Source organism: Rhinopithecus bieti, unplaced genomic scaffold (assembly GCF_001698545.2).
Source record: "Rhinopithecus bieti isolate Rb0 unplaced genomic scaffold, ASM169854v2 scaffold_80299, whole genome shotgun sequence".
NCBI classification, from domain to species: domain Eukaryota; kingdom Metazoa; phylum Chordata; class Mammalia; order Primates; family Cercopithecidae; genus Rhinopithecus; species Rhinopithecus bieti.
Window position 1 is genome coordinate 125,693 of NW_016829764.1, and position 6,000 is coordinate 131,692.

The 6,000-nt window shown below is 39.7% G+C and overlaps 1 protein-coding gene across 5 annotated transcripts in view; it reads left to right on the forward strand.

Moving 5' to 3' along the window:
- CABIN1 (calcineurin binding protein 1) overlaps positions 1 to 6,000 on the forward strand; it is a 165,215-nt gene that overhangs the window by 64,485 nt on the left and 94,730 nt on the right. The gene's annotated exons all lie outside the window — the stretch shown is intronic.

Below are 6,000 nucleotides of genomic sequence, written 5' to 3' on the forward strand. Positions count from 1 at the left end.
AAGGGGACAGATTCATGTTGGCATGCCGAGCTTGCTCAGCCTTCCCTCAGTGGGCCCACTGTGCATCTTTGACTTAACAGCATGACTTAGTGTAGTTACTGAAGATTGTCAGAAAGTCTGATAAGACTTTCTTGCCAGAAAGTTCCCTTGTGCACTTGATCCTCAGGAAGCTCTGGAACTCTTGAATAGCAGGTTGATTTAGATCCAGTAGTCCTTACTGAGTTTCTTCCTAGTCAGGTACAGGGCTAGGCCTTGTAGTTGTAATTTCAGGAGTAAATAACCACATGCACCACCACCGCCTTCTGTTGAGTCCTGTTTGCTAAGCATGACTCACAATGCCAAGTAGTAGTTGCTCATTCATTAGCTAGTATTACATCCATTCAATTAGTAAATGATTAGTGAGAGCACATACACTTCCTTGCACTTGTCAGTTGTGATTGACTGGAAGTATCTCCCTGAGTTTACTAGGGATAAGCAGCATGAACCCTGTCTCCAATCTCACTGTTGAGTAGGAGGCCAAGCAGCGTGCAGACCAGTTACAGAGCACCTGGTGTTCTTCATATACCAAGACAGGGATGTCAAACCCAGCCTATAATATTTATTCATGAAGTTCTATTGGAATATAACCATGCCCCTTCATTTACATATTAACTGTGGCTGCTTTTGCAGTAGAGTGGCAGAGTCCAGTAGCTGTGATGGAACTGTATGGCCAGCAAAGCCTAAAATACTTAGTATCTGGCCCTTTAAGAAAGCATTTGCCATCACCTGCTCTACACCTTCTCTTCAGGGAACAATACCTGCTCTTTCACAACTGCACCCTCCCTCCCAGTCCTCACCATCTTCCTGTGCTTTCCCCCTGGTGCTTATCCTCCAGCATGCTGTGTGATACACTCGTTGTATGTGTTGTATGTCTTTGCTCCACTGAAATTAACTTCAGAGAGACTAGGGGGTTTTGCTAGTTTTGTTCACTGCTGGATCCAAGTACTTAGTACAGCAACTGGCACATAGTAGGTGATTAATAAATACAGGTTAAAGGAGAGTATGCATAGGTATAGAGCTCATGTATGTATAGAGCTTGACAGTTTGCAAAACACTTAAGCTGAGGATGTAATTCATCCAGGAGACCCATCTGACCCAGGTCCCTGTTGCTGGTTAGTATCTGAGGCAATTTCCAGCCCCAGCTCCAGGTACCTGAATGTCTCCCCTACCCTGTGAGCTCTGAGGGCCTTTGAGATGCTCACCCTGGGTCAGCTCTACCCTCCAAGACTATTTTTGGAAGAGTTTTTCCAGGATGAGTCTGTAATGCTGCCAGGACTCAGCCACTCCCTTTTTCTGCCTTCCCTCTGCCAACCGGAGAGTGCAGGGACAGTCTCAGCTTCTATAAGGTCACTTCCACAAGACCATCCTCCTTATGCTGATTGGGAAGATTGAGTTAATACCTTAGGCTAGCTTGGGTGGGAGTGGTGCTAAGAGTGAAGGGGTGGGCTGAAGGGGCAATAAGATGGTCCTATTTCGTTTTTCTTAATCTATGTCTTTTCTAGTGGAGTATGAATTCTAGCTGCTATCTGCTAGTGAATTTGAGGGAGTAGAAGTGAGTTGAGCACTGTTGTGTTTCATTTTATGGTTTCTGATTTTCCTGCCCAAGGCCCAGCCTTTAGATTTCTCCAACCTTTGCAGCAGCTTTCCTGACCACCGTGTGCCTTCTGCCTGCCATACTCTTCCTCAGCTTCTGCATGACTGGTTTGTTGTTTCCTTTCTGCCTTTTCAAAGAGGCTTTTCTCTCTTGCCACATGCTGTCATGTCTACTGCTGGGGACCCCCACCATTTGTTTCTGTCATGTGCCCCTCCCCCACCAGATAGCATCCCTGGGACCTGGGACCTTTTCTATCTTGCTATTTGAAGCATCCCTGGGGCCTGAGCAATGCCTGACAGACTGCTGCCCAGTTGATATTTCTTGAATGAGTGAATAAACAAACATAAAGACATTCATTCATTTCTCCAGAGATGCTTGCTGAGCACTCGTGATCTGGGTGCCATGGGGATTATGAAGGTCGAATACTTCATTACTACCTCTTCTCCTTGCCCCAGGCTCATGGTCTGCAGGTAAAAGGATTGCATTGTGAGAGTGATTTGAGGCCAACATCAGGGAGACCTTTTGTGTGGATCGTTTTCTTTTCTTACATAGAATGGAAATGTTCTCTGAGAGAAATCCTCTTGGATCTCTTCTTTTCTTATTTCTTTTCATATATTCTACTTGGATTGATGGATTCTTATCTGTTCATCTCCACACAGCTCAAATGACCCCTGTGCTATAGAGCCTTTATTAACACCTGGATATTCCTTCTTACATTGTGTGCCCACCCTCTGTGTACCACACCCAGATTTTTTTTTTTTTTTTTTTTGAGACAGAGTCTTGCCCTGTCGCCCAGGCTGGAGTGCAGTGGCACGATCTCTGCTCACTGCAAGCTCCGCCTTCCGGGTTCACGCCATTCTCCTGCCTCGGCCTCCCGAGTAGCTGGGACTATAGGCGCCTGCCACCAGCCCAGTATTTTTAGTAGAGACGGGGTTTCACCGTGTTAGCCAGGATGGTCTTGATCTCCTGACCTCGTGGTCTGCCCGCCTTGGCCTCCCAAAGTGCTGGGATTTCAGGTGTGAGCCACCGTGCCGGGTCGTTTTTTGTATTTTTTAGTAGAGACGGAGTTTCACCGTGTTAGCCAGGATGGTCTCGATCTCCTGACCTTGTGATCCGCCCATCTTGGTCTCCCAAAGTGCTGGGATTACAGGCCTGAGCCACTGTGCCTAGCCACACACCCAGATTTTATATGTATTGACAATCTGCTGTATTTGCCACAGATTTGTCTTCTGATAAAAATAAGAGTTAACAAGAAAACGTGCTCTTCATTAACCTATCTCCCTCACTCTCTTGAAGCTGGTGTGTATCTTTTTGTCCATGTTTTTTTATACCTAATTATATATCTGTTGTTAGTAAATAGTATATAGTTACATGAGTTTTAAAATTTTACATTCTAAATATCATATAGTATGTAACCTCTTGCAGCTTGCTTTTATTTATTTTAGTATACTGAGATATAGTTACATCGATACAAGTACATCTAGTTTATTCATTTTAATTGCTTTACAGGGTTCTATGGTGTGAGTATATCATGCTTTTAAACTTTTTAGTATGGAAAATTCCCAACATTATTAAAATAGAAAGTATAGTGCACTTGCATATACTGAGCACTGGTTAGTCATTATTATTCATAATGCACGTCCACTCCCCCACCTACCTTCTCAGTCATCCCACGTTATTCTGAAGCAAATCCTAGACATTTATATCACTTCATCTGTAAGTGTTTGTTATTATATTTTTAAAAAATAAACTTTCCTAATGATGGCATTAAGGTTATTTATGCATTTTGGGTGTTATAAATGATGTTATGGTTAACGTCCACCAAGAGGTTGTTTTATGTATACATGTGAGAGTTTCTCTTGTGTAGATTCCTGTAAAAGGAACTACTAGATCACAGAGTATGCACATTGCTAACTTTAAAAATTTTATTTTCAGATTATTCTCCAAAATTATTGAACAATTTTATACTTTTGATAGCAGTGTGGGAATTCCTGCACGGCTGTGTCAGCCCTAGGTACAGTAGACTTAAATGTTGATGCCCATCTGAAAGACATGAAATGGTATTTCTTTGTTCTTTAAATGTTGTTTTTAATAATTTATAATTACTAGTGAGATTGAATATCTTTTTATGCCTATTTACCCCTTGGGTTTCCTCTTATGTAAATTGCCTGTTCACATAATTTGCCCATCTTTCTAGTGGTTTGTTTTTCTTTTTCCTATTGATTTGCAGTTTTTTTCTTAAGGTACTCTGAATTCCAGTCTTTCGTCTGATATATAATTTTCACCAGTTTTACATGCACATATTGTGTCTGTGTGCTTAGTTCTATTTCTGTTTCTGTGCACCTTTGTGTGGGGTATCTTTTAACTATGTGTATGGTATTTGTTTTACAGAATTTTAAAATTTGAATGTCAAATTTGTTAGTCTTCTCCTTTGAGGTTTGTGATTTTTTGAAGGGTGGGGTACTTTTACTTCCCTCTCACAAAATTATATAAAGATCTCCTCTGCAGTAATCTAGTTTGCTCTTGTTTTTCATGTGTCTGTATTCCATCTAAATTTTATTTTTGTTAAAAGATAAGGTGGGAATCCAATTTTACATTCCATATGCATGGCCAGTTGGTTTGTACCATTTTTTGAAGAGTCTGTTCTCTGTGCTGACTTGTAAGTCACTTTCTTTCATGTCGGCTCTGTTCTTTTTATTGGCATAGGAGTCTTGTTTGTTCCTGACAATACTGAATTGTCTCAAAGACAATATACTGAATTGTCTTTTGAGAGATTTTGATACCTGGTGGGGTTAACCTACTCACGTACCTCTTAGTCTCTTGACTATTCTTGGCCTTTTCCTCTTCTGTAGCATTGTAAGATCAGTCTGTGATGTTTTGTGATATCCAACCCCCTAACACAAACCCGCCATTGGAATTTTGATTGGAATGACATTGACCTCACAAATTAATTTGCAAAAGAATTGTCATTTTTGTATGGTTGAGTCTTTCCAGTCGTAAATGTGGTATATCTCTCTGTTTATTTAGGTCTTATGCTTTCATGTCCCTTAATTCAGCTTAATAATTTTCTCTATAATACTTTTTTTCTTTCTCTCTCATTTTTTCAAAGTATAGCTGTAAAATTGTATATATTTTGTTAGATTATTGCTTAGGTTTCAATTGTTTTTGTTACTGTTATAAATAGATACTTAAATGTCAGTTTTTCTATTTGATTTTTGTGGGCATGCAGGAGCATTCGTTTTTTAATAATTTTTTCTTATGCACAGTTCCTTTACTTACTACTTCTGTTAATTTTAGTGGGTGGTAGACTTGAATTTTCTATGTAGACAGTCATATCATCCATGAATAACTATTTTTTCCTTCCTTTTCAATCCTTATAGTTTTTTCTTTTTTTCTCCCCTTATACCCTTTGCCAGGGGTCACCAAAGCTTTTTCTGTAAAGGGACAAATAGTAAATCTTTGAGGCTTTGTAGGTTCTCGGGTTTCTGTTGCAACTACTCAGGGCTTCCGTTGCCTCAGAAAAGCAGTCGTAGATACTATGTAAATGAGTGGTTGCAGCTTTGTTCCAACAAAACTTGTGGATGCTAAAATTTGAATTTCATATAATCTTCATGTGTTAAGTTTTTTTCTGTTAATTTTTTTTCAATCAGTCATTTAAAAATGCAGACATCGTTCTTAACTCCCAGGCCTACAAAACAGGTAAGGGCAGGATTTGGCCCATGGGGTGGTTTGCCACCTGTGATCTAGAACTCTGTCTCTCTTTTATAAATTCTAAACTACTCTTTCTTTAGTGATTATAGGTCCATTTAGATTTTCTCTTCTCAAATCAATTATATTGTGGTAACAGTTTTCACTTAGAGCATGAGGCTGTTCATGGTTTTTGCTTATGCTTTAAAAGTTCTGTTCTACCTCTAGTTATGCCCCTTTTTCATTGCTAAAATAGTTTGTGATTTCTCCCCCCACCTTTTAAAAACCAGTCTTTCATGAGGTTTGTATAAATTAGTCTTTTCAAATTACTAACTATTGATTTATTGATCCATTGTTTCTTTGCTTTCTAGTTCATTACTACTTTAATATTTCTTTTTACTTTCTTTGAATTTACTGTGTATTGTTTCTAACTTACTGAAATTGAATGCTTATTTTAGTATTCACTCTTTTTTATCTTTTCCTATTATTTTATTATTTTTAAAAATTTAGGGCCAGGCGCAGTGGCTCACGCCTGTAATCCCAGCACTTTGGGAGGCTGAGGCAGGTGGGTCATCTGAGATCAGGAGTTTGAGACCAGCCTGACCAACAAGGTGAAACCCTATCTCTACTAAAAATAAAAAAGTTAGCTGGGCATGGTGGCAGGCACCTGTAGTCCCAGC